Raw genomic sequence first — 8,959 nt, 5'->3', positions numbered from 1 at the left:
GCTGCTGTCTTACTAGAGGCTGCAAACACAGTCAATCCAGCAGAAAACAACTCTGATAGGCAGGTGGATTAGAAGACACAAATTAATAGGGTTACCTTTGTTTAAAGTCAAATACCTTTAGGTTTATTCACTGTTTCATTTCAGTTTGAGACTAAGCAAATTCGACTGAATGATCTAAAATGCAACCTGCAGACAATTAGCAAACTGTATTTGCAAAAACAATGTAATAGTAAAAAGTGTTGCCAATATCACAGTACTGTCCTGTTACCTGAATGACAAATACTGGAAACAATGTATCATTTAAGTAACATGAAGACAACCCACAGAGGTTAAAATTATACAACCTGAAATATAATTTGTAACCAGCGTATGGCACAGTCTGAAAGGCTTAGCTTTAGATCCCAGGAAAAACTCACCTGTGTGTGTACTGAATGAAAACAGTTATCTGCTGCAGGTAAGTTAGTAACTGCTCGTAACCTCTCAACAGTACTCCACTTAAAACAATCCAGACTGTCTTTTTAATTTTCTAAGCAAATGCTGTAGATTCTGTACATTTTTTAAATTTATTTATCATTTTTTTCATACGGCCTTAGTAAGTAAAATTTCCTCCAAGGACATGTAAAACAATTCTATACAAATGGTGAAGACAAGTTAATAGATGTCTCAAGCTACGTTCCCTCTTATTTGACATGAAAAAGGAAGAAAACTGCTTGTTTCCTCAGTAAGATTTCACATATAAACAGTCTTGGGACTAGGTTTATTTTAAAAAGAGTATAAAAAGACTTCTTATTTCTAGAGGAAGTCTTAGGCCACCAGGTAACTTTTTGTGACATTAAAAAAAGAATGAATAAAAAATCGTATAACTGAAAACCTTAAAGATGTATTTAGAAAGCTTACAATTAGGAATTAATCCAAGCTCTAATGATGATGATTTGTATGTGATTTCCATTCATTTGAGAGCAGTTTTTGTCTGTGTGTGTAACTGCTATCAGTTACCCATCTGTAGTTCACCTAAATCATGAGTTAAGCTGTTTTACTAAGAAAGAGGAAAGAAAGGCAGAATGATCCTGTGGAAAAGAAGCCAACTTACATTTAACACAATTACATTTAATTGTGCAGATATTACATCTTAGTCAAAGAAATCCTCAGTAGTTCAGCTTCAAATGTATCAAGTCACTGTAGCCCTGAAGGTGTACATATGGGCAAAAGAGCAGTCCAACATTGAACTGGTAGCATCACATTTTACTTTGACTGACAGACTTCCACCTTTCATTAAATCTGACTCTATTGTAAATAGAAATGTCAACTGATAAAACATGCAGAGAAACTTGCCTTTCTACAGAACTCCTGTACAGGCAGGGTAGGGTCGTTTTCACCTTTACAGTGTTAACAGCTGAATTTCAAACCAGTCATTTGAAGTTGCCTTAGTAAGCTGTGCATGATGTGTTGGCTTGTTAAGAGTCTATAATTGATCTAGTGTAGCCAGTGTTTTGGGAGACCTTTGCTTTGTATCTGTGAATACTTCATCTTTAGTCTCCTATTTGCACAAACCAAAAGTGTCCTCCAAAGCCTGCTCCCTTCCCTTTTGTTCATCTTTCCTTATAATGTTCCTAAATAGGACCTGCTGACTTTCTGAAACTCCTTGCTCTTTATCTGGTAAAATGGGAAAGGGTGTGACACTGCTATTTACTAGAAGAAATACGCATTAAACATGGTTGACCACTTCTCCTGATATGGTTCACAGCTATGGCCTAAGCAGCTTTTAACTAAAGCTACATAAAAGTCATTAGATAAAAAACATATGGTAGTTTGAAATAGAATTTTACATTAGGAGACACAAATATGCCAACATCTGTTTGAGTCATATTTATTATTCTATATTAACTTTTTCAATTTTAACCTCAGAGGTTAAACTTATTCCTAAGGTGGGAAATTGATGTAGGTCCATGACAAATGTGCAGCTGAAGAAATAATCAGAACTCTGAAAAACGCAATGTCCTAATAATGTCAATTTAAAGGAGCAGTGTGTAGGATTCGGTGCCATCTAACAGCAAAGGTTAAAAATACCCACCCTCCAGCTCCCGCCATTTCCAGACATTTATAGAGAAAAAAATTAAAGTCACCAAAAAAAAACAAAAAAAACTTGTGTTTGAATAGGACCAATAAACGCCACTAAAACCAGTGTTTTATTGGCGTTTATTGGTTCATTTAGATGGTGGAAAGGACTGGCAAGAAATCAAAAGCTACTTTTCTCTGGCAGTGGATACCTTTGTAATTTTGCATTACAGGTGCAATACAAAACTTCCTTATCCTGCAGTCTTCTTCCAGTCATTGAAACTGTGAAATAATGAAAAATCTGCATCAAGTTCTTGCTCCTGTGCGATTTACTTGTTTCTTAAGATAATTTATTTGTGGAGATGCTAGAACATAAATTGGACAAAGAATTTTACCTTTGGAGTTGATCTGACTAAAGATTAAGCTGTTAACCAAATAATATTGGTTCTTTATAGCTTTTAAGGATGATTTGCCAGTTTTAACTGACATGAGAAAGTCTTTATGATCACATGTGGGAAGTGGTCTTCTTTATCCAGAAAAGAGCAGTTTACTCTTTTAAATTTAGGATATAAAACAGAAGATCTTCAGGATGCTTCATCTGGAAGACATCCATACTGTTGTCCTTATACAAAATCCATCTGGATATTGTCAAAGGCATTTTATATTGTTCACAACATCACAGTGTGACATTACAGCCTCCATCTAGCTTCAGGAGAAACTGCAAAACAGCAGCATGGAGGTGAATCCTCCCAGGAGTTTTTCTCACTGTTTTAGTCAAAAATATTTTTTCCTTTTTCTTCCACTTTGCAAATCTGCTCTACTTTGTTCAGGTGAAATCCCAATGAAGCTGGTTGTAATGTAACTAAGTGTGAAAAAGCAAGGCACGGGATGTCCCAGTAAAAAGGAAAGTTCATTTTTAGTTTTGTTGCTCCACATCCTCACTGTCTCATGGTCACTGTTAGTGGAAGTTCTGCTGCCCCCCGGTGCCAGGAGCACTCGGGTTTTACAGATTAGGGACCTTTATAAGCTATAAATTCCCTTTTAGGCAGCAATTAGCTTGACTGTAAGATCATCTGAGGCACAGGCTTAATGGTCATGTGACCCAAGTGACAGAAAACGTAGGCTTCTTCAAAGAGTCTTCAGAAAAGAGAAAATAGAACGAATGAACAGTGCACAGAAAAAAAGGATTTGCCCCTCATACATTTCTTCTGTTTTTGTTTTTTTGTCATGCTTAAATGATTTAGATCATCGAACACATTTTATTATCTGACAAAACTAACTAAATCAAATTTTCAAATGATAATTTAATTTATTAAGGGAAAATAATCTATCTAAAGTAACCTGTGATGTTCAGGTCCTGTGTAAAAAAGTATGTGGCCAGTTGATAACTGACCATTAAAATCAAGAAATTACTTGAAACGAACCTTTCTGACTACATGAAGTAGACTAAAAGATCTCAATACTCAACACATGATGCCCATATAAAAAAAAAAAAACTTAAAGAACAAAAGAGACACAAAGAGACTGACATCTATTAGTCCAAGACAAATGTACAGAAACACCAAAAAATTATAATTTATGTACAGAAATACATTTGCAGATAGGTTTAATTATACACCATTTCAAAGTCAACCACATGCATTACAATTTGATACTGGTTATTAAACAATGCAGTCAAGTTCAGATTGTTGTGGAAATTGGAAACCCAGAAGATTGCATCGTGTCACTGATTTACAGCATTCACTTCTCCTGACAGTAGACAGTCGATTGCAACGAGTCGTTAATTTATCAGCAATCCCTCATGCTGAGCATCTATGTAGCAACAGCAGAAAGAAAAACTGCCCTTTAATAGGCAGAAACCTCCAGCAGAACCAGGCTCAGTGTGAGCGGCCATCTGCTGCAAAGTCTGCGGGTTTGAGAAGAAAGAACATGCGCACAAAAACACTGATCCAGGGGTACTTTCTATGTTAAAGAAAAAGGGGAGATTTTATGACAGCAATAGCTCCTTCAGTGGCTTCATCTAGAAGAGAAACAAAGCTAAACAGATCAGATTCAGGAATTTTGATGTCGCCTTTTCTGACACCTGGTAAACATTTGACCATGGTCACTGTTGTTGCTAATGCCACATTTCTGACTTTGGAGCTGCGAATGACCAGAGATGACTTCTCAGCAGATGAATCACTGAGCGGGGAAAAAAAGAATTGGAAAGGATGAAAGTGACCCTTGGGCTGGGATTTAGGAACATGCTACGAGGCTCCACAAGAAAAACCGTGTATGACATGAAGGGTTCCCAAGAGTAAAGTGCAGCAACAGATAAAAGGCGTTTTAACGTGCTTTTGTGTTAGAATACCCGACAAACGTCACATTAAAGAGAAATTAGATATAATCGAGAGAATCTGAGAGACCAAACAGATCCACCCTGCACAACAGTGAAAACAAAAAGTGTTGTGATGCATCTATTGGCTTGGAAAGGCTTACAATGCAATTTATAAGGCTTTGGGATACCCGTGAACCACCAAGCGAGCTATTATCTATAAATGATGATCACTGGTGAACCTTTCCAGGAGTTGCTGGTCTACCAAAGCCGGTCTGATAATACATTAATGACTCATCCAGGATTGGTGCCAGAAGGATGGGCACAACCAGTTATTAGTTTTAGGGGCAAAACCTTTTTCAGATAGGGCCAGGCTCTTTTAGAAAGCTTTTCCTCTTTCATAAATGGAATCATTATTGGAAAGATGCACTTTGCTTTACTCTGGGTGTCTTTGGCTGATATTAAAATGTGTTTGATAATTTTACATTTTTAAGTGTGAAAAAAATGCTAATCACAGTACAGCATGTTCAAGTAGTCTCAAGCTAAAGACAAAACCCCAGCATAGTCCTTGGCAGAGTCCAGGTATTAACATCCTCATTCATTCTAGTCAGGAGGGTTCTGTATCAGAGACACTTTTCTACCTCTACCATTCCAAGAAAGAGTGGTTCTTACCATCCCCAGGTTTGTCCACCAGTCAGTGAGTGAGAGGGAAGATGGGTAGAAAAAGGAGAGAGATTCTGGTAAACCAGCTGGAGCTTCAGAGGGGTGTACAGCCAGGGATGTTACACTTCCAAACTTCCCCTCCCCTTCCTTCAGTGACGGAAATATGTTACTGTGTGTTTAGTTGTGTTAAATTAAGCTATTTTAAGTACTGCCCTGGAAAAGAGATGATTATATATATATAGACAGATGTTTTATCTATATCAGTAAATATACTGTAAACGATGCAGAAAAGCAAACAATAGAGTTCTGTATTGAAAATAAGTTTAAAAAAATACAGATGTCTAAATGTTTTATAAAGGTTTTAGATTTTGTATGAGATGTGATATTTTGTGTGAATTGTCTATTCTGTTGCGATGAGAAATTGAATGTACTGTGACTGCCAACAGTCCTAAAATTGATTAATTATTAAAGAAAATATTGATATTATGGAAACAATCTGTTCTTCTGTATTTCTTCCTTTCTTTCATTTTAGCAATTGCATTTCTAATTATGTCATGATAGGCTGAGTTGGAGTTTTTCATGAAACAGAATCATTTTGTACGTGAAAAGATGCAGTAGCATAAATGAACAGAAGAAGTCGCTGTTGGACAGCTACATGTGAGCAATGCAAACTTGTTTACTCCTAGCAACTGCATAGGTTTGATTTTTTTCAGCTTTAAAGGAGAATACCCCAACTGTTGCTCAGCCTGCAACCCAGAATGTGTGCAGGATGAAAAAAAGACGAGCCCCAAAACTAAGAGCGCTACTGTGAGGTAGAACAATGTGAAACATTACTACATTGGCTCTGAATATATTTTTATGTCTTATTAGTCTAAATATTGTGTGAACTCTTGTCTCACAGCGTCAACAAGTGAAGCACAAAAACTAATAAAAGGGGGGAAAAAAACGCTGAGCAGGTAGACTAGAATCTTTCCATAAATCTGTGAGTTAGATTAATTATCATTTTAAGTCGAATTCCACAGTTCACATCAGATGTTTCCATTAAATCATTCATGTAAAATTTGATATTAAGGTTTATTTTATTTGAACTGCTCTTCAAGCCTGGAAGGGGCATTTACTGGACAACAAATGAATTTTAAAAACTAGTATTTGTTACATGAGTTTAATTTAATTGTGCATTTTCTCAAATCAAGACAGAGACTCCAGCTGTATATGGAAGCTCAAATATATAAATACTCTCACACTAATATTTCAATAAATGCCCCACAGTGAGTTTTACCTTTACCGCACAATTTAGTGTTCACATTTACAACTGAACTGTAATAATTGAAGAACACTAAATATTATTTTCTGATGTTCTTTGCTTTATTTGTTTAAATATCAAATCTGGTTTATTTTATTATTAGAAACACAGCATGTTTTACTCCAGAAACCTCTTCTTGGTTTCCTATGTTATTTTTTTACTTTGTTAGTAAAGTACTCAGTCAGTAGGTCATTTTCTACCACTTATTCCATAGTGGGTCACGGGGGAGCTGGTGCCTATCTCCAGCAGTGTATGGGTGAGAGGCAGGGTACACCCTGGACAGGTCGCCAGTCCATTGCAGGGCAACACACATTCACACACCTAAGGGAAATTTAGAGAGACCAATTAACCTAACAGGCATGTCTTTGGACTGTGGGAGGAAGCCAGAGTACCCGGTGAGAATCCACACATGCATGGGGAGAACATGCAAACTCCATGCAGAAAGACCCCAGGACCTTCTTGCTGCAAGGCAACAGTGCTACCAACTGCGCCACCATGGAGCCCTAGTAAAGTACTCTTCTTGGTAAATGATTTATTTAACTTGTTTTTGTATATGTTACATGAATATTGGTTGCAGTGGCAGAATGTTGTTGTGTGGCTGGCACCAACCTCTGCAATCAGTGTCATTGCAAACTGCACTGCACTATTCCCTCATGCTTGGTTCTGTACTGCCTGTCCTGAGCTGCAGACAAACCGCGCAGTGCTGGCAAAGGCCTATAAGCAAGCATCCTTCAGGTTCGGGTTCAGGTTACTTCATTAATACCCAAAGGTAGATTTGCCTTACAGTGAAATAAGAATTATGTCCATTTTTCATGTCATTCTTACTACACTGTTAGGCAAATCTTCCTTTCATTTAAAGAGTGTTCAACCAGGTTGAACAGAGGTTTTTTTTTCACCAAACTGCAGTTTAGTTTCTGATTGTAGCTGCATAACAGTGCAACCTTTGTTAAAATGTTTGTTTTAGCGCTGGTGGTGTAGGGGTTAGTGCGTGACCACATATAGAGGCTATAGTCCTCAAAGCAGCCGTCCTGGGTTTGAGTCCCGGATCTGGCAACCTTTTCCGAATGTCTCCCCCTCCTTCCTGTCTGCCTACTATCAAAAATAAAAAGGCCTCTAGTGCTGGAAAAAAAGAAAGACAAAAAAAAAGGAGCAAATGCTATAAGGCAGTGAGGCATGAGTGGCCTGATCCTGATGTCATCAATTACTGTTGTACCACAGACTTCCCACCAGATATCGCTCCCCTCATCACAGCAATGGCAATAAGCAAGGATGTCCCTCTAGTGGAATCAGCATCACAAAGGAGGCCAGATCCATCTTTCACATCCTGTAAGTGGTATAATCATGAGGCATTCAGAGACCCTTGACGACCACCTCTTTCTGTAGATGGTTATAGGCTGGAGCCAGGCAGCTGTCAGTTTGTGGGATGTCACCAACAGCATCCTTACCTGACCACCACATTGGATGTGGCAACAAAAGTTAAAGTTGCCTCCCGAGAAAAACTGCAGAAAACAAGATAGCCTTGATTCAGGCAAATATGCTCCAACATTACAAAAAGAAATGGTGAAATAGTTGTCTACAAAGTTCTAATCTGTTTGAGACAAATTTGTTTTGCAAAGTTAAGTCTTGTCAGTAATCCTATGTTGACTAATAAATTATTTTTTGTGATCAAATACTGATCATCCTTCTTTGTACAAATAATAAATTCCAGTTTAACTGGAAAAGGGAAAAACTGGATCTTATTTTGATTTTGTGAAGTGTCAGATCCATCCACGGGCTTGTTTTATGAAGCCAAAATAACAGACTGGAAATTAGGATCATTTGTGTAAAATGTCAGCACTGTCCCTAGCAAGCACTTGCTGATTTCACATCATTTCCAACCCCATGCCTTACCTTTGCACTTACTGACTATCGACAACTGTCAACAAAACAGCATTATGAACAGGAGGAATAAAATTATTGACATAAACAATAATAATACAGATCATCTTCTTCTTCTTCTTTTGGCTTTTCCCTCTCATGGGTCTCCACACCAAGTCATCTGTCTCAATCTAACCCTGTTTTCTGCATCCTCTTCTCTCACACCCACTACCTTCATGCCTTCTTTCACTTCGTCCATAAATCTCCTTGTAGGTCTTCCACTAGGTCTCCTGCCTGGCAGTTCCAGCCTCAGCATCCTTCTACCGATGTACTCACTATCCCTCCTCTTTACATGTCCAAGCCATCTCAGTCTGACCTCTCTGGCTTTATCTACAACACATCTAACATGATCTGTCCCACTGATGTATCCATTCCTGTTGCTGTCCACTATTCCTGATACAACAATAATGATACAAAGAGCAACTTAATTGATCCTAGTAAGATTGTAGTTCTGGCTATCTAATATAAATTATGATCTTATCTTAGACAGTAAAACTGCTATTACGAATATGTCAAATAATATTTATTACTAGGAAGAATTGATTTATAGATATATGAAACACATATCAAATCTGGATATTAATATTGGATATTTTAAGATATTTCAAGCTTCTTTCTTATTAGTCTAAAAGATTCTAAAAGATCATATCTACTAGTAATAAATCACTTGCTGTGTTCTTTAATTAAAATGTCGACTAGTAAGAATA

The sequence above is a fragment of the Girardinichthys multiradiatus genome, chromosome 20, assembly GCF_021462225.1.
Source record: "Girardinichthys multiradiatus isolate DD_20200921_A chromosome 20, DD_fGirMul_XY1, whole genome shotgun sequence".
In the NCBI taxonomy this organism is placed as follows: domain Eukaryota; kingdom Metazoa; phylum Chordata; class Actinopteri; order Cyprinodontiformes; family Goodeidae; genus Girardinichthys; species Girardinichthys multiradiatus.
Note: the sequence above shows the minus strand (reverse complement) of the source record.